The sequence below is a fragment of the Triturus cristatus genome, chromosome 2_1 (genome assembly GCF_964204655.1).
Source record: "Triturus cristatus chromosome 2_1, aTriCri1.1, whole genome shotgun sequence".
Taxonomy (NCBI): domain Eukaryota; kingdom Metazoa; phylum Chordata; class Amphibia; order Caudata; family Salamandridae; genus Triturus; species Triturus cristatus.
In genome coordinates this window covers 1,077,991,637-1,078,018,148 of record NC_140581.1, presented here as the reverse complement: position 1 = coordinate 1,078,018,148, position 26,512 = coordinate 1,077,991,637, and positions in this window count along the sequence as shown.

The window sequence follows — 26,512 nt, the reverse complement described above, 5'->3', positions numbered from 1 at the left end:
CTAAGAAAAAGAAACGTTTTCTTCAGAAACGGAAAACTACATTGGCTCAGATTAAGCTTTTGGAGCATGAATTTTACATATCCTCAAAGAAATCCATTTCACCGAAACTCATACGAGCTATGCTTGAGTTTAATAAAACTACTACTGACAATGCATCATCAATTATCCTTCGTTGTAGTGCTCGTTATTATGGTATTCGCAATAAAACAGGGAAACTTCTAGCAAATTACTTCAAAACACGTAAGGAGCGCACTCTTATAGATTCTAGTTACTCTTCCGATAACTCCCTTCTACCTAAAGATTAGGAAATACTTGATGAATTCAAACTCTTTTATCAAAATCTTTACACACCAGAATCTCCCCCCCACTCCTTCTCTCATTCAGACTTATCTTGATAAACTTCCTACTCCCTCTACTTCCCATCTTAATATTCTTGATCTCGAAAACGACCTTTCCCTTAATGAACATTCCAAAGCTTTAAATACCCTCACTAAAGGAAAATCGCCTGGACCAGATGGATTTTCCGTTGAATTTTACATGCATTTTTCTGATCTATTACTTCCTCAACTTTTAACGCTTTTTCATTCATTTTATTCATCTGGTAAGACAGAAGGTACTTTTCAGGAGGCCACTGTTTGCCTCATTCCTAAAGAAGGCCGTGATCCTCAATTTTGTAAAAATTATCGTCCGATCTCTTTAGTTAATGTTGATTATAAATTATTTGCTAAATTGCTTGCTTTACGTTTAGACCCTCTTATGCCCCATATTATTGGTAAAGAACAATGTGGTTTCGTTAAGGGTAGACTTACCTCCGATAACTCTTGTCTCTTTCTCAATGTTTTAAATAAAGTTTCCTCCCTTTCCATTCCCCTGGCTGCTATCTCTGTTGATGCAGAGAAAGCTTTTGATAGAGTCGATTGGTCTTTTTTATTTGCATCGTTAAGTTGGCATGGTTTTGGTCCTAAATTCATATCCCTTATCTCCTTACTATATTCTGCTCCTAAAGCTTCGGTCCTAGTTAATGGTCACGTCTCATCTTATTTTCCTCTCCAACGTGGTGTTCGTCAAGGCAGACCTTTATCCCCACTTCTTTTTGTTCTAACCCTTGAACCGTTTTTGACTTCTATACGTAATAACGACTCCATCTCCGGTTTTCTCTATGGTGATCACCAGTTGAAACTCTCAGCGTATGCAGACAATATTCTTTTATTCATTTCTGCTCCTGAAACATCTATCCCTCCTTTATTACTTGAATTTAACTCTTTTTCGCAGGTTTCCGGGTACAAAATTAATTCAGACAAGACTGAAATTCTCCCTTTTACAAAATTCTGTCTTCCCCATTTCTTCTCTTCCACTGGGTTTGCTTGGAATAGTTCGAAAATTACATACCTAGGTATATGATTTTCTAAGTCCATCGCCTCTTCAATTAAACAAAATATGTCTGCAGCCCTATTTCGAATTGTGAAGTCATTCTCCGCTTGGAATCCCCTTTTTCTCTCTTGGTGGGGGCAGTTGGATTCGATCAAGATGATGATTGCACCAATTTTAATTTAGATTTTCTCCATGCTCTCCGTCCACATTCCCGTTACTTACTTTAAACGTATTGACTCGTGCCTTTCTAGATTTCTCTGGAAAAATAAAAAATCCTGAATTGCTTTATCATCTCTTCGAAAACCAAAATCTAACGGTGGAGTAAACTTTCTGGATTTTCGTCTTTATCACAAATCCTTCTCACTGCGCCGGCTTCAAGGTGGCTTACATCGGACCCCTCTCCCTTTACATCCCGTTGGTTCTGCATTGAACAAATCTTATTATTACCCTTTTCCTTTAATGAAGTTATACGTTTCTCAGCCAGAACTTTTCACACTTCCCTCCCCTTATTTAGACACACTTGTTTCCTATTGAAACCTCTGATCCACCCCACTACTATTTCCCGTGAATCTTTCTTAGATGCCCCTATTTGGCATAATTTACTTATTCTCCTCAACAACAGACCCTGGAGATTAAAAGGTATTTCATGGGTTAAACAACCTTTTGATGGAGTTTCACCTTGTTCCTTTCCCCAATTTCAGTCCTTATTTCATTGCCCTCGATCCTTTTTGCAGAAATGTACCACTCTTATGGCGATTATTCTTGACATATACTATTCCCTTCCTCCTTCACCTTCATCTGATATCCAAAATCCTCTCCTCAAAATACTTCTTACCCTTCCTAAAGCCTCTCCTATCTATACATTTTTCTCAGCCCCCTATCCAGATCGCGTTAAACTAGAACTTTCCTGGGAATCGGATTTGGGATCTGATTGGTCTGTCATTTTTTGGGATAAACTCTGGTCCAGATCCTTAAAGATTTCTCTTTCTGCTTCTCTTACCCAATCTATGTTCCTCTTTTATCACAGACTTTATCTTTCCCCTGCTTCCTTATCACGTTTTTCTGTTTCTTCTGACTCTAACTGTTGGACTTGTGGTTCTTCTAATGCTGACCTTTTTCATCACTTCTTTCTCCGTCCTACAGTTTCCGAATTCTGGGAGAAGGTTTGGTCATTCATCTCTCGTCTATTTACAATCTCCATTCCTTATTCTATACCTCTCCTCTTTGCTGGCAGCCTTTCTGACTCTTTAGACCTTTCTCCACATTGCCATGGTCTTTTTGACTTCCTGCTTACACTCACTTTCCAGCACATCTCCTCTAACTGGAAAGACTTCTCAAATCTTTCCACACAACATTGGTGGCATACTCTCTGCAATTTTCATAGACTTGATGTTGCCTTTGCCTCCTCATGCAACTCAACCATTAATACAGATCTCTTCTGGATGCCCCTTACCACCTATTTGGACCGAATGGTTTTAAAAAATACTTCGCATATCACCTCTGAAAATTTTAAACCCCCTTGAAGTATATCAACTCTGTCCTTCACTTCTTTCTCTACCCGATTAATTTATTATATGTACTTACTTGCTTGACAATTTATATTGATTAATTTACAGTGTTTTTCTAGTAAGCCATTCTCTGCTTTATTTCCCTATTTCTTTATATTATAGTGTTAATATTCCCTCTCCTCCCTTTCTGAACCCTCTTCTGTTCCCTTTCCCCTCCCCCCTCCTTATATAAAATTCCACAAATTGCTTTTACTCTTTTCTTCCAGGTATCAGCCAAATCCTTTGTTACATTGTTATATTTGAATTTGTCTGTATTTTTGATGGTATCTTTATTTATTAACAAATTGATCAATAAAGCTTTTCAAACACAAAAAAGTCTGCATTACCTGGAGTTCTTCAGCTTCCAACTTTGTGCAATCCTCCTTTCATTCATTAATTTATCAATTTTTGTATGTCTGACAGCTCATGGTGATTAATAAATAGGAACTATTGCACATCTCCCTATCGCAAGATATCTCCCTAGAGGCCATGCCATCCTCACCAAAGAGGCGCTGCCTCCAGGGTCACCTAGACGTCTTTGCTGCACTCTTCTCCACACCCTGCCATCAAGAACAGGAGTCTCCAACACTGTCATATACCAGTTTGCATTCTTCCTATTCAGCAGGTACAAGCTTATCCAGATGGGCACCGCAAGACCTCAGAAGCTCCCTGTCACATGTTGAGTGTCCCAGGGCTCCATCCTGTACCTTGCCAATCTATGCTTGGAACCTCTTGGAAATTTTCTCATCTATGACATGAAAATGTATCAAGACACTCAACTCTATGCGACTGTCTCCTTGGCTGATGAAATTCAACAACTCGATAACTGCCTCCAGATCATCCAGCCCGGGATGTTCAGGACCAACTGGAAGCTCAACCTAAAGAAGACCAAATACTTCCATGCACAACAAACATTAAGAAGTCCAAAGTTGGCTCACCAGTTTGGAACCTGGACAGCATCTAACCCCCCAAATAAGTAGGAACATGAAATCGCTAAGCTTAAGCCTTGATACTGACTTCTGCTTTGAGGACAAGCTTACAAAGAACACTAAGGCAGCATCATAGCTCCATCTCACAGACAAAAAGTGGTGCCTTTTTTCCCCTGGAAACGACTTTAGAACTGCCAGTCAAGCCTTCATATTCTGTCATCTACATTGAGGTAAAACCTGCTCCAAAGCTTCCTAGCACCATACTAGCACGTATGAACGGAACCCATCATGCTGCAGCATGCCTCACCAAAGGCTGAAAGAAATTCAAACACATAAGCCATATTCTAATTGAGCTTCTTTTTATGATGCCCCTTAACACACACATTATCTTCAAGAACAGCTGTCAGACTTGTATGGCTTATTTGCTTAGAAAGTATCCCACTCTGCTGGACTACATTTCATACAGATCCAAGAAATCTCGACACTGTAGTTGACGAACTGTGGGGCATATCAGCAACAACCGGCGATAATTATCGCTAAGCGCACTTAGCGCTAGCATAATTATCGCCGGCTATCGCCGAATTTTATCGCTGAGATAGCGTGCTATTAGCAACGCTTATCTCAAAAGTTATAAAATTCCAGGCGCAAGCTGCCACTTGTGTGATTATCACTGGAAATACAGCGATAATCGCACAACTTTTGACAATAGTTTGCTGATAGGGCAGGGCAAACTCAGCCATGATATCCACCTTCCATTGGATATCATGGCTAAATCAAACTAAAAGCAGGCGTAAGGAAAGAAGCGATAATCAAGGTTAGCGCCACTTTTCTTATCGCTATGCTTGTTAGCGTGCCCATTGATAATTGGAGAAATGTCGGTTAGCGACATTTCTCCAGTTATATTGAGCTGGAACGCCCACTTTGCATCTCATTAGAGATGCAAAGGTGGGCGTTACGGGAAAGGGCGCTAAGGGAAGGATTCATGCGATAGCGTGACCTTGCTGATATAGCGATAAAATTATCATCGCTTTTCGGCCGAAAACGGCCGCAAAAGCGTAGATAATTTTTTATCGCTGCCTTGTTGATATGCCCCTGTAAAAGAGAAAAAATGAGTAAAAAGACCTTCTTCCTCTGCGCTTCCAGGTATCAGGAATAACAATCCCATTAAAATTAGAGCCACTCTAACCCTCCTATAATACAGAAAGGAACTCAAGACTCACCTCTTCAAACAACATTAAATCTCAACACTTTATTATTCACCCTTCTGAATATTTCAAGTAGGCCTCCTCTCCTTGTACAGAGCTCTGCCGCTTCTTACGAGGTGTCCTTGCATATTCATATACATGCATACATTCTTAAAGTTTCAAGTTTTCAAGTTTATTTTATTCATGATTCGGAACTCCGAGGAGATCCACATTAAACAAATTCTTACAAGTCAATACAATGCATGCTATTTGTATAAAACATTAAAATATTCATAAAAATCATTTAAGGCATACAAAACTAATATCACTTGCCCAAGATTCACAGCAAGATCAATATAAGTTTAAGAAACATTTTCAAAAGTTTGAAATTCGACAACAGAACAATTCATATGGGGAATCAGTTAGTAGCTGTAAAACGTCCGAGGATGATCATACTGACAGTTTTGAGAGAATAGGTCTCAGACATGTGCAGCGGTGCAATCTGAGAGCAGGACAGACAGATAAAACATGATTCAGATATTTTACTCCATTCTGGAAAAAAATACATACTTCAGATATACCACACCATTTTAATGTTACACAATTTAAAGACAGCATATACAATTCCAACAAAATCCAAAAACATCTGACCCCATGGGACATATTCCATGTTTTGTATGGTTATACTGTTTTTGTTGAAAGAGTATCTTTTATCTTTTGGTATCCCCCTTTTTTAACACTGACTTCGCTGTCCAAGCAAAAACTTAGGGCCTGTGATGCTTGTTTTAAGCAGGCCTTTAACTGGAGGGCAGGAAGCAAGAGTGCTAAACCTGGCTCCAGCCCAAGTTGGGCTGCCGCGTACTTGTAATTCCTGTAGCTTATCGTTCTAATCCACAAAACTTTCCTTTCTCATGTAATGCCTTAGGGTGTCCTCTTCATTCTTCTCAAGACAGGTAGCCAATCGCACAACCCCGCCAAACTTTGGACATAGGCACTTTTAATTCCAATTTCCAACCTTAAAATGCTGTCACGGATATTTTGGTGTTACAAGAGGTAAGTCTTCTCAAGACCTGACCTTCAATTTTGTTCACAAATCCCCATCCAGCAATATCTATAAACTCCACTGCATATAGTAGAGTGGAGGGGATTTAGCCCGATAAACTGCTAAGAGGTGGTAAAAATGTCTTATACCTATGGCCCCATAGATTGCACCCAAACCCTTTGCCTCGGACTGGGCTTTACACGTGTTATTTGAAATGTGATCACTGTCACTGAAGTTGCTGCACAATATTTTCCCTAAAAAGGTATGTCTTGACCACTTTCAATTTTTGAATACCCAAATACTAGGAGAAGCGGGCATATTTATGTTTTTTCTTACTATGGAATCAGAGTATTTTTCTTTGAGAGGTGTTAATTCTTAAATAATGTGCAGCTGCAAATTGTTGCAGTGCCTCCAGTCGATTGTTGAGAGACTTTAGGGGAAAGATCCAGGATCACAATGTCACCCGCATAAAGAGGACAAGAGCCTGGTCGTCCCCCAATATTTGGTAGTGAACCTGTACTTTGTGAAATGGAGGGGGGCAGATCCAAAATATATATGAAGAAGAAGGCAGCTAGGTAAAGAGACAGCCTTGTTTTAAGCCATTCTTTGTTGGTATTTCCCCTAAAAAGACCGTTGTTGCACCCTAATAGTACCCTGCACCAAGTGGAGGAATACAGGGTAATAATTAGATGCAAAAAGGTACCTGGCATTCCAAGATCTTCCAGCTTTTTCCTCAGCGCAAGGCAATCCACTTTATCAAAAGCTGTGGAAAAATGTATAAATGCAGCAAATATCACACCTCCTCTAATAACAACATACTTTCATTAATTAATTGTAGAGCAGCTATAATATCTCAGGTTCCATGTTTTTTCCTAAAGTCTGCCTGCTCCAACAAGTATGATTTACTGTCCTCCGTCCAGGTGTTTAACTGTGTCAACAGACATTTGGAGAAGACTTTAACCACTGCACCTAATAATGAAATCTGACAATAGTTTACAGGAATATTACGTCCCCCTTTTTGACAAGAGGGATGATAATACTTTCGGTCCAAGAAGTAGGAACTGACCTATTTTCATAGCAGAATTTGAAGACCGGGAACAGTAATGTGGCCCACAGGGTAGCTTCCTGTTTTACTACGGGTATTGGAACTTAATTTGTACCCATGACGGCAGAAGAACGCGTACCTAAAATAGCAGAATACATTTTCTTTATAGTTGGTGAGTTATAGGTGGCTATACTGGGTTCTGAAATGGAGAGCCTCTGTACCTCACTATTTGCCGTGTATGGTACGGCAATGAAAACAACCAATTATCTTCTCCAATTGGGGAAAGGGACCCTTGTCCCACAGCCTCTGCAACTTTTTCCTAGAAGTTTCTCATATGACTTTTGAAGACAACCTCTCTTAGATCTTGCCAAATCCAATCACAAGATAGCTTTTTTAGGTTTGCCTTTAAGCTGCTTCTACATTTTTTCAATAAAGACATTTTATTTCTCTCAGTGAAGTACAAAATAAGTTGTTTCGCGGCCAAACTGTTAAATAGGAGAATCAGAAGAGGATATGAAGAGGATATGACTTTATTAGGGCCTACGGGGGGGGGGGGTCATCGAGTAGAGTTTGTTACAATCTGATTTATAAACTGATTAAAGAAGTACAGAACGTCTACGTCCCAGGAATCCAGATTATTAACAGCATTTTCTAATAAACCTTTTAAGATGATTATCATTCTGGGCCCCACTGGGTTCTACCTAATTTGTATCAAATTTTGAAGTGGCCCCAAAAAATTTCTAAGTGCTAACAGGAGTTCTATTTGCCTCTATGGTAAAAACCAGCAAATAATTACTATGAATAGAATAAATTATTTTTAAATCGCCTGACAAGTGAAAGGAAGTATACCCCAAAATAAGGTAGTCCGAAATAGCCTCACCCATCAGAGATTCATGGGTACAGTGTGCGGGAGAATCAGAGGGCAATCTCCCTTTAGCTATTAAGCAATCATTGCTTCTCAGTTGATCAAGGAGAATCTTTACTCTCTTAACGGTTATAGTTTTTTATGGAAAGGAAATGGGGGGAATAGACAGACATCCCTCTTTTTATGCTTCACAAAACAGATTGAAAGCATAGTTGGAGGTTTTGCAATTTAAGTCTTCCGCCAAGAAGAATATAGGCTTGCATCACTAAGATGGGTGTAAACACGTTCTCCCCTCCATTAGGGAAAAATGTTAGTGCTAAAAAAAGAGGGATCCCTGTAGCTGTCACATCTCCAATTAATCTAATTGGTCAAAACAAGTCACTTTCCCCACCCCTTTTGCAGGGCCTTTCCTAGACGGGGAGGCTATGCATTCTATGGAAAATAAATCATCACACGGAAACTCACCAGCATACCAGGTCTCCTGGAGGCAAATTATCTCAACATTTAGATCACTCAAACATACACGCTTCTATTTACTTTTCTTTATTCCTACCACATTCCAGGAGACCACCTTTAATTCATTGCTAATTGTAACCTTGCATTGCAGGGGCTGATGCACGGCACTGTTTAAAGAACCTGCCAACCAGTTCCATTTTTGAATTTCATCATTTACATGATCAGTTCATAAAGGAATGGCTAGCATCTTAACTTTGAAATTCTGAAAATCTGTTTACCTAGCTAAAGATAGTTTCCAGTCTAAGACTTGTTCTCTATCACATTGAGAAAAAGGAATATGCTTGCTTCTCAATATTACCAATGAGTCATAGGTCTTTCAATATATATTACTTAAGCTAGTCTATAGACATACCTCATGCTCAAATTGTGTTTTCTCTTTTTTCTTTGCAAATGTAATTTTATATTTTTCTGATATCATATGGGTAATATAGTCTTCTCCAAAGTGTATCATGCCTTTAAGTATAAAACTACAACAAATACATCAATACAGGCTAATTATTTACACATAGTAACTGGAAAAACCTAGCCCTTTTCAATAGCAGAGGCAATTTAAATCCCTTTGATCTCTAGAATAATTTTGGCATGCCTTAATCCTAATATTTAAACCACTTGAAATTAGGATGATCACAACTTTACTAGCAATGCCATGGATAACCTTAAGCAAAAGACACGATGGATGGAATGAAGAACAAATGAAACATTCACCCCAGTCAAAAGATCTGGGTTAAATCCATCATCCTTTTGCTCACCTTACCACCCCAGTTTAGACCCAGCCATATACAAATCAGTCTTGACCCTGTGCCTCATGGGAACAGTCCAGCCCGAACTGCCAAGCTAGGTCCTCCCTGGACCAGATACAAACATCCTGGGACCGGTTTCGGGGCATCACCCCTCATCAGCCAGACTTCTTGAATCCAGTGGCACAGTGAGCACGGGACCCACGTATGGGTATACCCGGTGCACTTAGGGCGAGAAAGAAAGAGACACACAGATGATGGATGGAATGCAGAGCAAATCAAACAATCACCCCCAGTCAAGAGATCATGGTTAAATCCAATGTTCTTTTGCTCATCATGCCGTCCCAATTTAGCCTCAGCCATATGCAAATCAGTCTTTTTTTTATTCCTCATTCACCACCAAACTACAGTACACCCACCATTCGCCCAAAACCATGAGGAGAAGGTCAGAAGAAAAAGACCCTCACGTCCTCAAGTAAAAGAAATGATGGCCACTGCCCCCAAGAGGTTAGTCACTCTCAACTTTATCCAGATAACCCGTAGCTGCATATAGTGAAAATGGAGGATAACACTTGCAGCTCTAAGAGACTTTTAGGTGTAATCATATGATGCTCAATTACCTCGACCATCTCAATAAAAAACTCCAGAGCTGCTTTTTCTTCTTGCTTACAGAATTCCTTAATAGATCAATTTTAGTGACATAAAACAGGGAGTTGAGCCGCTCAAGATGGGAGGGAGGAGTATCCCCTACCCACTTACGACAGATTTCCCTTCTAGCGAGTAATATAGCATAAAATAAGAAATGTATTGCCAGGCCCTTCAGGGCCTCTTCCACTCCAAATATAATCAAAAAGAGAATTACCTTTGATTTGGGCCCCTAATATGGTTGAAATCATCTTACCCATTTCCTCCCAAAAGTTTGTTATAGCTTGGCACTGGTAAAACATGTGGATATCGGATACATTTTCTAAACCGCACTTCTTGCATTTGACAACGTCATCTCTCGCCATTTTAGACAGCTTCTCCAGGTATGGAGGCTCTATAAAGTGAAAAAAAGTGATTTCTCCTTAACCAAGTAGGCTTAACCGTTGAGAATAAAGTGCACATTGATACTTGCCAAATATACTGCAGTTGCTCCCTCGGCAAGTGCTCGTCCCACAGATCCTCAGCTATGGTAAACTATAGCATCTTGGACAGCCCAGTACCATGTTAAAACTTCCTATTCCCTGAAGGTTTTCCCAACAATTGGTCCTCCAAAGTATACCCATTGCCCAATGAGGAGCTGCAACTATGTTCCCAGCTTTTCAACGGAATGTATTTAAATCTTGACTGTTTCCCCCCCACTCGTTGGTACAACTCAGACCAAGGCAGAAATTCACTATTCTGAGTAAGTTCTCCCTAGGAGCAGATTCCAGCATCTCTTATAGGGAAAGCTAACTTGTCCTTAGAGCAGGCCGGAGTCCCAGTAGAGTCCCACACCTGTGTCAATTCAGAATAGTAGCTTAGGCCTATAAGTCGCCTGATACTGAACTATAATTTCGCCAAGGCCTGTAGTACTTTCAGTTTGATCTTTTTAAAGTACTTCGGATCTCCGAACTTAAATAAAAAATGACATATACCAAATTTGGCTCCCTTTAACATCACCTTGAACAGGTCACCCAGATCCGAACCATCTGGGAGATTAAACAACATTCTAGAATGTGAGAGCTGGAAGGCCCACTAATAGTATTCAATATCTGGCAAGGCTAAACCCACTTCCTCTTTTTCACCATATTTTCTTCCAAGAAATTCTCACTCCATTAGAAGCCCAGATGAACGAGTTAGTGGCCTGCTGAATTCTGTCCAGCCGAGATTTATCAAAATACAGAGGGATTGTATTGAATAAAAAGGTTATTTTGGGCAAAATTATAATTTTTATCAAGTTCATCATTCCAAAGATTGTTAAGGGTTAATGTGCCAAGCTCTTCATTATTCGAACAAACTCTCTTTCAACAATATCTAAATTCACTCCTGTTATTCTATCAACCTCTTTTACACCCAGATATCTCATTTCCTTCTTAAATAATGGGCTCTCATCTTCACAATTCCAAACCAGCACTTCAGTTTTCACTGCATTAACTTCATAACCTGACACCCTTCTGAACTCTGAGGCAATTTGAAGAATAGCCGGGATAGCAGTTGAAAGGTCATATGTATAAATCATTATGTCGTCTGCATAAAGCACTGTCTTTTTCTCATAATCCTCATAAAAAAATCTAGGGATATCCACTGCAGCTCCAATTTTTCGTGCTAAAGGCTCTATATATAAATTAAACACGAGAGGTGATAAGGGACAACCTTGCCTAGTTCCCCTAGATATCTGAAATTGCTCAGTCAGATTACCATTGAAAAGTATCTCAGCTGATGGACTCTGATACATTAACTGTACAGCATTGCATAAATTTCACCCAGGTTATATTTTTTCAATATAGTAATTAAATATGACCAATTAACTCTAACGATAGCCTTTGGGGCTTCTAAGGTCACAACTGCCAAAGGTATAGAGAAGGTCAAGGCCAAATCAATTGCACTTATCAGGCTATATGTTAACTCATGCAGATGTTTACCCTTCATAAAGCCCTTTTGGTCAACTTGTATTATCCCCCCTCTGACTTTACTTAGCCTCTGTGCTAAGATCTTTGCAAAGATGTTATAGTCGGCATTGAGCACAGATATCAACCTAAACCACTCACACCGAGGCAGGTTTTTTCCTGGTTTTTGAATCAGTGTTATTATTGCCTCGCCCCAAGATTGGGTGGCAGTAGGGCATCCCCAAGAATACCATTAGGCATCGAAGGAATGAGATTCTCTCTCAGAATTATATATTTCTATAGGTAACCCATCCAGACCAGCCGCCTTCCCCCTTTTACTTGTATTCATGGCTCTCTCAACCTCATCCTGAGTAATTTCCTGATTCAACATTTCTTGCCCTTCCAAAGCTAATGAATGAATTATATGTGGACCCAACCACTGGTTGACCTCATCCTCTGATACTATCTGTTCTTCCATGTAGTGTTCCTGGAAGTATTTGTTGAAGGCATCTTCAATTTCCAACTCTTTTGTTGATACAACCCCATTCTATGCACCCTCAATTTCCTTTATCAAATTCCTGTTTTTATCCATCTTCGCCTTCCAAGTTAATAATTTTCCAGTACCTTCCCCATATTCAAAATGAGCCAACTTGCTAGCTTCCCAGCGCTTATTAATCTGGGTTTGAAGGATAGTTTCTAATTGAGCCTTCAATAGTGATAACTTATCGTCCTCCGGGTGCCTAAATCCCACCTCGATACTCTACTTTGGCTCAGCCTCTAAGGCCTTCATTTCTGACTGACCTGGTCTCTATAGGTTCTATTCCTAAAACGTACAATACTTTAAGTATACCCCTCATATAAGCTTTAAGAGTGTCCCAAACGATTGTTACAGAAGTAGAGCTTATATTATATTTTAGAAACTCAGCTACATCCTTTCTCAAATTATTCATTGCTTCAGTCTCAGAGGGTAAAGTGCGATCCAGCGTCCATTTCTTTTTTAATGGGCCTACCATTCAAGTCCATATTTAATATACCAGCTGAGTGATCCGAGAGATGGACAGTTAATTAAAAATATCTTGAACATAATCCCTCAGGCCTAAGCTAACTAAGAAATAGTCAATTTTAGATTTATGACCATATTTTTTATTATGGAAAGAGAAGCCAAGCTGATCACCTGATCTCTCTCTCCACAAATTGGACGGCACAGTTTGCTTCATCATCATTCTTAAATACGAATAGGATTTAGGAGTGGCAATTGCTCTACTGCTTTTTGATTTATTTAATTTGAAATAAATTGTTACATTATAATCTCTGGTCATATTTTTTAGATCAGGAAAGTTCTGCATCACCATAAAGACTGCCTTTAATGGCTCAATATCATCAATGTTCTGGCCGTTATACCCTACCAATGTTAATAGCTCCCCTTTTATGTTTGTGTTTGCAGTAATCCACCTACCACTTTTAGCCATCACTGTATCTAGGATATGGGCCTTCACCTGCTTCCTGATTAATATTGCAACTCTTCTTATGTTAGCGTTCTGCTCTGTAAAAACTGCCTGTTGACCTCATGGTTGTCTCTTAAAAACTCCATACTTTCACTCTTTACTACATGTGTTTCTTGCAATATTATTATCTAGGCAGGAGAATCCCTGAGGTATTGCAAGATCTTTTCCCTTCTCGCCTTCACATGCATACCATTAACATTCCATGTCAACACCTGGATACCCATCTCCCTTGTCCTGTCGCTAAGCTTTTTAACGGAGACATATAATACTTTAGATCTATGGGCTGTCTTCTTTCGGTAAATGAGGAGTTTTTTGTATTTTTCTCCCCTATGCTCCCCACAAGTGCCTACCCCTCCTTAACCTTACCATCACCCTCCCCTCCCTGGAGAATACACACGCTCTTTCCTCTGGACTTAATGCTAGTCCCTTTCTTATACACTCCAGGATGCACCCTACCCCCTTACTCAAAAAGGAAGAAAATAAATTTCCACCCGATTTGTGATTCAAATTATTATAATTGTATTCCCTTTCCTTCCTTTTAGTCTCCTTCCCCCCAGCATCCCCATGTAAAAAAACATTTTTTCCTTATATTTATCTATACAGGAATACTAACTGCCACTCACTTGTCTCAGGGTTTTCAGTAGGTCGTCCACCTCCTACAGGCTGCTAAGACCATGCATTTAGTTATTATGCATAACCTTCAGAGTCACTGGAAATTTAAGCTGGGCAGTAGCCCCCAATTTTTTTTAACTCATCCAAGCAGCTACCCATATCCCAATGTCTATCCAGAGTGACTCTTGAGAGATCTGATCTAATCTCAAAAGTGCAATCCCTCGCTTTTAATGACTTCATCCTCAAGGCTTTCATCAAATTATTTTCCTTTAATGCATACGTCTGGAAGTTTAAGAGGATTTTTAGTCTTATTAGGATTTCTGCGAAAGGGATCTCTGTGTACCCTTTGGATATCTCTGAGCATTTCTTCCTCACTTTCCTCAATCTAGAGACCATCTTTTATTAAAGCAACCACAAAAGTTTTTAAGTCCTCCCCTTCCTTCCCTTCTGGCATTTTCAAAATCTGTAAGTTATTTTTCCTGGAATAGTTTTCCAAGTGCTCCAATTTCCCACGAATTTCCTGATCCTCCTGCCTTAAAACCCAAATGTCAGCTTTAGCCTGCCCCAATTCTTCTTTCATATCTCCCATAGTATTTTCAGGGGTTTGAGTTCTAATGGAGAGGAGGTCTATTTTTTCTCCAGTGCTTCACAAAAGCTCCTTATCTCCCCCGGTTAGCTTCTGAAACAGCAAAGCCCTTTCTAATATCCCCGACAAAGATGCAAACTTGCCTTCTGGGGAACTTGTGGGAGTATCTGGGTTAACAACCTCATCGCTCCGAGGTATACCCCCTGCAGAGAGGGACACCGCTTCTTCAGGTGGGTTTACACTTAAGTTATTAACTGGTCCCTTTGCTTTTCCCTCCACGCTACCCTGTATAGTATTTGAGGCAGGCTGTGATACCTCCTGAGTAAGGTGCCCCATCAGTCTTTTTATACCTTCCTCTAACGTCAGAACCAGTGATAGCTGACTGATCCGTCACCTCCATGGTTGGCTTTTTAGAGTCTCCCCCTGAAGGTAGAACCCCAAAGTAGGACCTCAGACAGGAGGTAATCTTTATTTTATGCTCCAACCCCTCTTGTATCTTTTTTTTGCCCTCACCCCTGCTTTCCCTAAGCTTTAAAGGGTTAACCGGGTGTTCTTTCGGTCTACAGTCCAAAATTCTGGATTGCTCACTGATATCCAAATTACCAGCAGCGACCGATAAAGGAGGGAAACTACTTGTAGTTGCAGGGGGGCAAATTTTTATATTAAATAGTCAGTATCTCCCCCTATTTGGCAGACCTTTTTGGACTATCTGTTTCCCTCTCTTGGCTCCCCTACCTTTACCTGGGCCAGTAGTTGTCAGAGGCTCCAGCGTATTATTCCCAATTACTTGAATACCATGTTCTCTTTGATGAGGCTTATCACTGGGGTCTGCTGAGCTAGAAACCATAGGAAACCTCCCACTGCAACCCGAGCTGCGATTGTTCTGCTGCTGCCTCCCGCCCCGGAGGAGACCGACTGCTGCTGCCCTGCGGCTCCTCCTGAGCTCCAGGGTGGCCGAGTCCCAATACGTAAGCGCAACTAGGTCTGGTTCCAGAACCTCCAAAGGTGCCGGTGAGTGGAAGAGGCACATACCCCTACACCCAGTGAGTGAAGGAGACGGGGTGGAGGGGTGTGCTCATCGTAGCCTGCCGGTTACAGCAACTTTAACAAATTGGCGGTGGGGGGACCCGATAGGGCACTAGCTACCTGCTGGTGCTGTATCCGCCATGTTCTCCCCACATGCAAATAAGTCTTGACCCTGTGCCTCATGGCAACAGTCAAGCCTGAATTACCAAGCCAGGTCCTCCCAAGACAGGAAACAAGCATCCTGGGACCCGTTTTTGGGCACCACCCCTCATCAGCCAGGCTAGCTTGTATCCAGTGGCACAGTGAGCCCGGGACACACGTCTGGGCGTACCTGGCGCATTTAGGGCGAGAAAGCAAAAGACACATGTTAGAAATAGGATTTCTGGTTGGCTAAGGCTTGCGCCAAAGCCAGGCAGAAACCACCACTCTAGTCAGGGCAAGGGAGTTATACGCTGAAGATAACCCCTGCTCACCCCCTTGGTAGCTTGGCACGAGCAGTCAGTCTTATCCCAGAGGCAATGTGTAAAGCGTTTGCGCAACACACACACAGCAGCCACACACTAGGCACACTACAAAAGAAACTCCACACAAGGTTACATAACAAGCATTGAAAAGGCAATAGGCCTCGCCTTTTATTAAGTTAAAGCCATTTGCTTTGCTAATGGTATTGTATAGCAAAGCAAATGGCTTTAACTTAATGAAAGGCGAGACCTATTGCATTAATGCTTGTTTTTGTTGTTTTGGGGGGATGTGTGGGGATGAGGGGGCTTGGGGGCGGGGTTCAAAAGTTCCTAGTAGGTACTTCTTGGCAGGATGCCCCACCCCTTCAAGACCCCGCCTCCTCATCACACTGTGAGATTGTTCTTCAAGCTGGCAGGTATGCATCTAGTACCCCAGCGTGGGTTGTGTTTACTCCTTTGAGTATTACACTGAATGACGTTAGATCTCTCTTTCTGGATTTGTATGTTCCCGCATGGACTGCACCAGCCGCACTCCACGAGTCCTCATATATAACATATAACAGATCCGGAATAAATATGCACAAATATGTATTGACGCGTTCATGTGCTTCATCTCCGGAAGCCAAACTAGTACAATGAAATAGAAAAGAAGCCCCTGTACGGTTAAACCCATTCCAAGCTTTCTAATGCCCTTGTTGAAGGACGTGGCGGTTTGGGCTGCAAGTGAAGGTTCACGCAGTCCATCAGTCCATGCACCATCGACCGGTCACAGACATTCAAAGATGGCGGACTGCGGACACCACGCCCTGAATCCTGATCAGTGCGAAATAAAAAAGAAGCCGCTGTACGGTTAAACCCGTTCCAAGCTGTCTAATGCCCTTGTTGAAGGACGTGGCGGTTTGGGCTGCACATGAAAGTTCACGCAGTCCGTCAGTCTACGCACCATCGACCGGTTGCAGACATTCAAAGATGGCGGACTGCAGACACCACGCCCTGAATCCTGATCAGTGCTTAACAGAAGCCATTGCCGTTTTGTGGCCTCTCTTAGCAGTGGAATGGTATCTGAGGGTGTAATTCACGGCACCTCTGGCAGGGAGCATGGCTGACATTTTCAAGATTTAAATCATCCTGAGTAATAACCCTTTTTAGATGACTAATGCCACTGAATTTCCACATAATAATAACTGTGCCAAGTACAATCGGGAAGCCATTTTGCCGGGGTTTGAATGTGAGGTGGAGGGAGGTGTACGGAGCTTCTTTCCTGCCGATCTGCAGATCCCCGCCGTCCTTCCAGGAGGAGGTAACGCTCGGCGCCCTTTAGCATGCCACAGTGGTGGCTGTTGAGTCTGAAAAGGACACCTATTTAGGAGTTGGTGTGGTATGCTCGTAACTGCTTGTCATGGATTATGTCTCTTAATAAGCACAGGGAACTCCCGGTACAGGCGGAACTGGCACCACCCACCAGAGCATATGCCCTCGTGTGTCAAGGCAAGCCAGCGGAGCAGTCGCCGGACCGGGAGGAGTGAGCCCAAGTCCCCGACACTGCAGGCGCGCGCTGCAACGCCAACAACAACTCTCTTTTAGAGCGTCTCAGTTGGACTGTCTCGCATGACTGGTTTCTTTTCTTTATGGGGCCATGTGTTTGGCCCCATAAAGATAAAAAAAACTTTTACGCCAGCAGTAAGTCGGGGCAGCCAGTCCAACTGGGACGGCTCTAAAAGAGAAAAGTGTACATCACGAGACGATCTTTTCCAATGGCTGGCCACCGTTTAGCATAAACGGTGACACCAGCCAATGGAAAGGAGGGGTGGGGCTTAAAGCCCACTAGAGAAATCTAACCTAAAACGTTAAATCTCGCCAGCGAGACTGCGCATGTCTGCGCAGTCTTACACCAGGCGAGACCTAAAAAATAGCCTTCGTATTATCATAAACACATTACAAACGTAATCACACATTTACACTGTGCCAACTGGCACTAGGCAATATTCACAGGGGATTATATACAGGACCAGGCCAATTGGGCCACGGTCAGAACCATCAGATCAGGTAAGTAAATGCAAAACACAACCAGTAACTACTGGTACCATAATGACCTAAGCATTATCACAATAGCATTAGACACCCTCCTAAGCATAAACACATTACACACTAGGCCTCACCACCATAAACACATTATGCATAAACATCCTAAACATAATCACATTATGTCATAGGCATCACAAGCATAAATCACATTACGCAATAGACATCACATTAGGCATAACATTACGCATAAATCACATTACGCATAGACCTCATAGCAATATCTGTAGGCATAAACACATGATGAAAGAGGCATCACATTAGCATAAACACCAGAAGCATAAATCACATTAGGGCCTTGTGCCCTACCAATCATGAAACTAACCCCCTGGCCAAATGGCCTTCCTTTGGGGCTCCAATGCCCTATGCCCAAAATGTCTGGGCTCTAGAGGGGGACCTCTCAAATGACCCCCCTGGCTACCTTGGTAGCAAACACAAAGGGCGCACTGCGCTGGGCCTGGAGTGCTTCTCACCCCTCTTCTGTTGCCCCCAAGTTGCAGTTGCCCACTACGGCGGCGCAACTGAGAAACAAAATGAGGCACTGACCCTAATGTGCCTGGTGAGCCCCACTCTGGGGCTCTGTAAATAACTTTGCCCCACGTTGCAGCTGTCCACTGTCAGGCGGGGCAGCTGTGACAAAGAACGAGCACCGACAATGTGCCCCTTTGGCACTGGTACCTGCGGTGTCTTGACTGGCACTAAAAACTGAGTGCACCGAGAAATGCTCCCAAGCCCCACGGGGACTTTGTAAAACAAACGCAGACTCCCGCAAGAGATCAAACCCCACTCACCGGGGCGTCCCAGGGTTCCTCCTGACATCTTCTCAGGCCGGGGAGGGCTCTGACAACCTGCACGTGAACCGGACGGATTCCTCCTGGGCACCGGTCACCTGGGGAGACTCCGGTCGAGCTCCCCATCTCACTTGGCTTGGGGATGCAGCACCTCGGTAGGGAGTCCGCGAGGCTCCCCGCCTTTTTCTCTTGCCGCACTCAAGGGCTTAGGACAGCCTGCGGGGATTTCTCCGGTGCAGTGGGAGCCCTTCCTCCAACCAGGCGCTGATCTTGCTTGGTTTCCTGTCGCCTGCTTCGCCTCTTCCTTCGCCGGCCGTCAACTTTCTGCTCTCGGCCCTGCCCAGAGTCAGGCAACCGCAAGGTGTGTCTTCTACTCGGGTTGCGGCGGTGATTCTTTGGCGCTTTCAAAGTGCGGCAGCAATGTGGGGTGGACACCTGCCAGCAACACAAATGCAGAAGCGGGGTGGGCACCCGTTATCTAAATAAGCATTGAGGCGGGGTGGGCACCCGCTCCTCGTGGCAAACTGTGGGGCGGTCACCCGCCAAAACCAGATGCATAACGCGGGGTGGTCACCCGCCGAAAATACCCATAAAGCGGGGAAGGCTGACACTCTCCCCAACAAAAGCAGGGTGGGCTCCTGCTTTACCAGCATAGCACAGGGGGGAGTCCCACACGTCAGGATTCCCTCGCAGCCTCATGTGGCCAACACCAGCTCCTCTCCCCAGCTAAAAATTTAAATATAGCGCTCACAAGGCGCTAGGTCCTAGGTAAAGGTCAGGGGGGCACAAGGCTGGGCTCAGGCAGGCCAGCACACAGGACTCTCCAGCAGGGAGGGAGTCACTCATGGCTGGAGCCCAGCAGCCACAGCCCCCAGCGTCAGAACAAGCACAGGAACAACCTTCATGGGGTCACAGCCCCTACCTTTATAGTACTTTTCCCCTTTGTCTACAAAACTCAGGGCTTGGGGAAACCAGTTCTAACTGGTTCTGGAGCACTCTGTTTACCAGGCTCCTCTTCCCTATTGTTAGGTGGGGGCTCGTCATCAGACACACCACAGGGGGGCGGAGCCAGCATTTACTAGGGCAAGCACCATCCTATTCAGGGACCAGGGACCTCTCTTCCCACCACTCCAAATGCAGATGTCCCATTCAGCCTAGCCCTGACTCACCCTGCCCCTCCTGGAGCCACACACGCCTCACCAGCCCCTGTCATTCAAAAGCCAGACATGCAATTCACATCAGGCAGGCAGGCAGACACATAGCACACAGAAAGGCCAACTTCTAAAAGTATGAAGAAAACAGGGAAATCACCTGGTTACCGCTTTAGAAGGCTGCTATTTATTTCAGCAGACGTGATGCCTTGACTCAGTTCTAGAGCCTATTGCCAAATATGTGGATGTCTTCCTGAAACCGTTCATGAACCAAGTCACATCATATCTCAAAGACACTACAGATTTCATTAATAAAATTGAATGCCACCCATTTGATGCCAACAACGAATGGATGGTCTCATTTGACGTCAACTCTCTTTACACCCAGATCCCTCAAAATGAGGGTCTGGAAGCGATCGAATACTTTTTAGAAACTCGACCAAATCCACAGAGTCCCCACAGAATTTATAATGGACTTGGCCAGAATAGCACTTCAAAAAAACAACTTCCCATTTATTAAAATGTTCTTCGTGCAGGTCAAGGGGACCGCCATGGGGTGTCCTTGCGCCCCCCGGAGATGGCGGTCCTCTTCATGGCTCTGTTTGAAGACCGTTTCATTTATCACAAAAATCCTTACAGTCAATCCATACAATCTTGGTATCGTTACATCGACGATATTTGGTGTCAGTGGGGAGGCACGGTTTAACAACTAGTGCAACTTTTTGAGTGGCTAAATACAAGACACCCAGACATCAAATTCAGCATGACCAAAAGTCAGACGCGGTTGCCGTTCTTAGACGTTGAGGTTTTCCCACAAGATCAAAAACTGACAACCACATTACACCAAAAACCTACTGACAAAAATACCATACTTCATTATCAGAGCTTCCACCCGCAAAGTTTGAAAACAAACCTTCCATATAGCCAACTACTAAGGGTAAGGCGCAATTGTACACGTAAAGAGGACTTCATGGCTGAGATATTGTGTGACCAGTTGCAGGCAAGGGGTTATCCAAAGAAGATGCTCAAACACGCCAAAGAAAGAGCATAGTATACACCGAGAGAAGAATTATTAACTAAAAAAAATTAAAAAAAACTCTTGAGAAACTCGTGTGTGTGACAACATACGGTCCACACACTAAATTTCGAAAGATCATTTTGAACAACAGGCATCTATTGTCTAGACTAGAGTGTCCAATAGAAAAACCCTTGTTTGCACTCAAGAAAAATCGGTCTATTGGCCAACAAATCATAAGAGAAGACCTAGGCATTTCTAAAGTCAAGATGGATTTGCGAACAATATGGAATCTCAAACCAGTGGAGGTGCACCATAAATGTGGGAATTGCACAGCATGTGCTCACACAATGGAATGGACAGAATGTGAATTTATTTCAATCAAATGGACTCACAAAGAGTTTACAAATTGCAAAAGCAGAAACGTTGTGTACGCAATCATGTGCCCATGCCCCAAGTTGTACATTGGGAAAACCAATCAACTAATAAATGAAAGACTGACCCAACATCGGTCTAGGGTTAAACAAAAAAAGTTGACAGCACCAATGGTTCAACACTTTATTGACATGACCCACACAGAAAAAGATTTCATGTGGACCTTGCTCTCGGGCGTCAAAATCTCATCCTGAGGAGGTAGTGTGGAATCTTTACTTCTCAAGCGAGAAGCGTGCTTAATATTAAAATTCAATTGTGTAGTAGATGGGTTGATTGAAATGACAGAACTTCAACAAACTTTACGCTGAGCCCTCTGTACATATGACCGACCATTGAAATTCATCAGTCCAATCAACCCCAAACAGGTACTGAATTCTGCTCCAGCAAATATATCTTTACTGCATACACAATGAATTCACACTAATCAGTTAATCACCACGTAAATTAGATGTCTTCCACGCAAGCAGGTTTATTTAGAAGCACAAATGTATAACAGAATTAAGGCATACCACCGTTTTACCTTCCAAACTACAACTCCCACAATACTTTGCTCTGTGGAAAGCACTTCCTGTTTGTAAACTTACATTTTAATGGCAGACATTGTGCTCCAGTTCGAGAGAACTGAACGGCAGGACGACCACTGTGGCATGACAAACACTACGAATTAAGGTGAGATTCACTGATCTCGATCTAATGTCAGCGTGCTAATATTTTGAAACGCACGGACTAAAAACGCTAATTTGTGTTCCCCCTTTAATTTGAACAGACCATCTTTCTAAAACACGCGTAAAAGAATCTCCGCCAGCACAAATTTCATATGAGACCTAAGAAATCACATAAATATAAGTAAGCTTCAAGGCAGCATAAACCTCGAGAATGCATTCCAAAGAAAAGCAAATATGTAACGTGAAATAATTTCTTTAAATAGAGGGTTCCACACTTGAGACGTGCCCTTTTCCCCTTCGAGCAGTGTGCAGGGAGAGAGAATCTGACACGCTCTGAAGTAAGTTTCTTTTTCAATAAAAAATAGTACACCATCTCAGTTTATTTAACTGGCTAATAGAACTAAAAACACCGTGGTGGTCTTGTTCCCAACTTTGATGCAGGTTAAACTGGCAGAAGGACTCAAGTTTATTTCCCCCATAAACCACCTTAAGCAATGTAAGTTTTCACATACTTAACATTTGCTGGAGGTGTATACATTTCACAGTTGAACCGTTAGTGATATTGGAACAAAATGTCCATGTCTCTCTCTGTCTTTTCTGTTATAGGTATAGCCTCTAAGTTTTTGTGAGATCTGACAGAGTCTCCTTAAAAATTAAGGTACCCCACCAATCATAACAGTCAACAGCCATAATCAATAGCGAGAAAGAGCCCATACTTATTTGTTTATTTTATTAAACCCACAGGTTACACCTTGCCCAGCACTGATGAAAATCCCATGATACAATATCGGGATTGGAAACGCGTTGGCTTTTCCTTTCTTGACACAAAGGGCCATTCACTAGCTAAATGTCTAGTTAGTTTTCTAGGGAGGCTTTTTTCTAAAGATTCAGCCCCACAGAAATACGGCCCTTGTGGTAGAAGTCCCAACCAAATGTTAGCTCAAGTGGTAAGCTACAGGACTGCTTATTGTAACTAATGTTGCAGGTGTAATTTCTATATGTTATTGATTCATATTGCTTGGTACATGTGATTCTTTTATATCACTTGTTCATAACAATTTATTGTGTAACAACATTGGATGTATAATTGATTTTGTGTTTTGTTCCGACATATAGAATTGTTCAACAAAAAGCAATAAAGCATTAAAAAAATGTATGTGATACAAATTGCATTTTGCCTATGAACCAGATGGTCAAGGTATCACGTCTGCTCAAATAAATAGCAGCCTTCTAAAGCGGTAACCAGGTGATTTCCCTGTTTTCTACATAGTTTTGAGTGTCCTACCTGTTACCTTAATGGTCAAGACCCCTCCTTTTTTTCTAACTTCTAAAATAGTTATAATAAATTGGCACACACCATTGTGAGGCATTTATTATCACCAGCCTGTCCGGTTTTAGGTTTAAACCTATAATAACTGATAAAACCCCACTGAAAGAGAAAAAGCCCACACCAGTAAAAACATATAAACACTGAAAAAACACTTGCACAATCACAAACTAAATGCCATTCAAAGAAAGGAAAAAGAGAGTTAAAGAGTCTTTTGTTTTCTTCCTGAAGGGGCCAATACTATGTAACTTTGTTATACAAGCTAGCAGTAAGAAAGTCTGGGCCAACATTATTCTGCTTGAGTTTTTTTGTTTAGGGATGCCACTAAAATATTTTTTTTTAGTTTTGTGGTCTTTGGTCTACAGTTTAGAAGCATGTTTTAGGTCTTGTTTAATTATTTTATAAACTGAAGAGAATCAGGAAATATCGAAATCATATTTTGGCTGTGTTTGATTCTTTCACTGATAGGTAAAATGGCTGGTTTCATAAGAATCTTTCCTAATATGTGTCATCACATATACCCACAGAGAATGGGTAAAAACTCTTAACACGTCAGCCCACAATTTCTAGTGAGTCAGTATTGATAGTAGGAAAATTGCCAACACCTCAGGCTTTAACCCCTTCTGTGCCCATGACGAGCTGGACTCGTCATGGGCCGCGGTTGCGCTGTGCCCATGACGAGTCCAGCTCGTCATGAACCCCGCCCGCTAATGCAACGGCCGGCACAGGGCGGGGAAAGGGCGTGGCACACAAGGGGTTAAACATTCAATGCAAGGTACAGTGACAAGTATATGTTAAAACAGCGCTATCACCATGTATCTGGGATAGTGGTTAAAACATGACACCAGACATTTGGAAAACACGGAACGCAGTGTCACTTGGAATGCTCTGCAAAAAAGGTTCTTTCCAAGTTCAACAAAATTTAGAGTGATATTCTTTGTATTTCCAGTGATTCAGCTACGTATATGAAAATGTTGTGTGATGACATATCAAAATTGATACCTGAGCTGAAGTGCTTCCCTGTAAGAGATCCATGCCACTTGTTAGATGGCATGCTGAAAGCATCTTTACAATCTTCAGAGTTGATGAGGAAAGCTATTGACTTTTTAGTCCATTCTGGGGCACTGTTTTCTTATGCACAGGAACTAAAACACAAATATTTATCATTTTGTGCTTTGTGTGGTATCAAAGAAAGAGTCATCCCAACGGTGTCCCTTAGCTGATAGTTCTCAGTCAAAGGGACTATGAATGCTATTTTATCCATGTGGCAACTCATTATATAATTTTTGCTGAGTGATGATGCCAAAGACAATAAATGTGAGGATCTTTGGTCACATATTGATAGTGATGTGAAAAACGTACACTCTACAGCATTCTTAGATTTTTACAGGAAAATATAACTGCTGTAGTGGACATAATAAAAAAACTAGAAACTGAAATCACACTTGTCTGCCAAGTGTTCAGCATAATTGGTGTAGATGTGAAACATCTCCATGAGAGTATGCTGGGCGACACCTTTAGTGACTTTGGCACTGCAACATGTTCCATGTAAGAGTGCTTGCCACTTGTTAAGCAAAGCAATCATGAAGAGCAATTCAGGAACTTTTATTTTCCAATGTATAAAAAAGGGCTTGCAATGATGCATAGAAATGTCCTATCACCACCAATGGCCTTTAAAGTCAATGAAACCTCACTGTGGTACTTTTTTCTAGATCCTTTCAGTAAAGGGGAATTTAACCCATAGTTTCAAAAGTGCTGCTTCATTTTTGACCGCTTCAATAACTCTGAGGGCATAAGCACCCAGATCAGTGCAAATGTTGCAGAACCTGCCCTGAGAATCGGAATCTTTAAGTGAACCAGTATTGGCATGGAAAGCTATGTCAGTGGCCAGAGTTAACAAATTGTGTACTGGTATTGCCCATCTCAAGTGCTAATGTTGAGAGGGCCTTTTCACAGAAGTTTACATGGGAAGGAAAGAGCGAGCACTCATGTCCAAAGAATCACTGAAGAAGTATTGTATGGTGTACTACAATATGTTTAATTTGCAAAACTCTATTTGGACCTCATATACACTATACTTGCACTGTCTATATACCATGCACTATCAGTGCAGAAAGCAACCAATAATAAAAGCAAAACGTTCCATAATCACCGGAAAAACACTGTTTCAGTAGTTTTTAATGACGCGAAAATTGTGTAACCACTGACAACCACTGCTTTTTAAGGTATTGAAATTCACTTGAAAACACTGGGAAAAAAACACCAGAATTTACCAAAAATAGAAACTGAAAACACGAAAGCCTAATTATCACTATTCCAAACATACCAAACTTGACCACGTGGCGCCTCTCATATCAGGAATTACCACTGAAACACTTATCAGGGAATCCCCAATACATTCCTATGGGAAGGCAGCTCCACAGTAGTGAGAAACCAAAATGGCTGTTTGTCACTACTAGGACATGTCACACACTTAAGGTACATGTCCTATCTTTTACCTACAATGCACCCTGCCTATAGGGTTAGCTAGGGCCTACCTTAGGGGTGACTGACATGTAGTAAAAGGGGGCTTGCGGACATGGCACACACTTTAGGTGCCACATCACCGCGGCAGCAGCACTGCGCGCACAGGCCCTGCAATGGCAGAGGCCTGAGATAGGTTTGAAAGGCTATTTTGGTGAGTGGTGCAATCAGTGCTGCAAGCCCACCAGTTGCATTTAATTTACTAGACCCGGGTATATGAGATACCACTTTACAAGGATCTGACAGGTAAATTAAATAGGCCAAAACAGGTGTAGACCAATCTTACCACATTTATCACAGAGAGCGCACACACTTTACACTGAACAGCAGTGCTAAAGTGCCCAGAGTCATAAAACCAATAACACCATGTCACAACAAAGGCTAGGAGAAAGGCAAAAAGTTTAGGGATGACACTGCAAAAAAAGCCAAGTCCAACACCACACAGATGATGGATGGAATGCAGAGCGAATCAAACATTCACCCCCAATCAAGAGGTCCGGGTTAAATTAAATCCATCATTCTTTTGC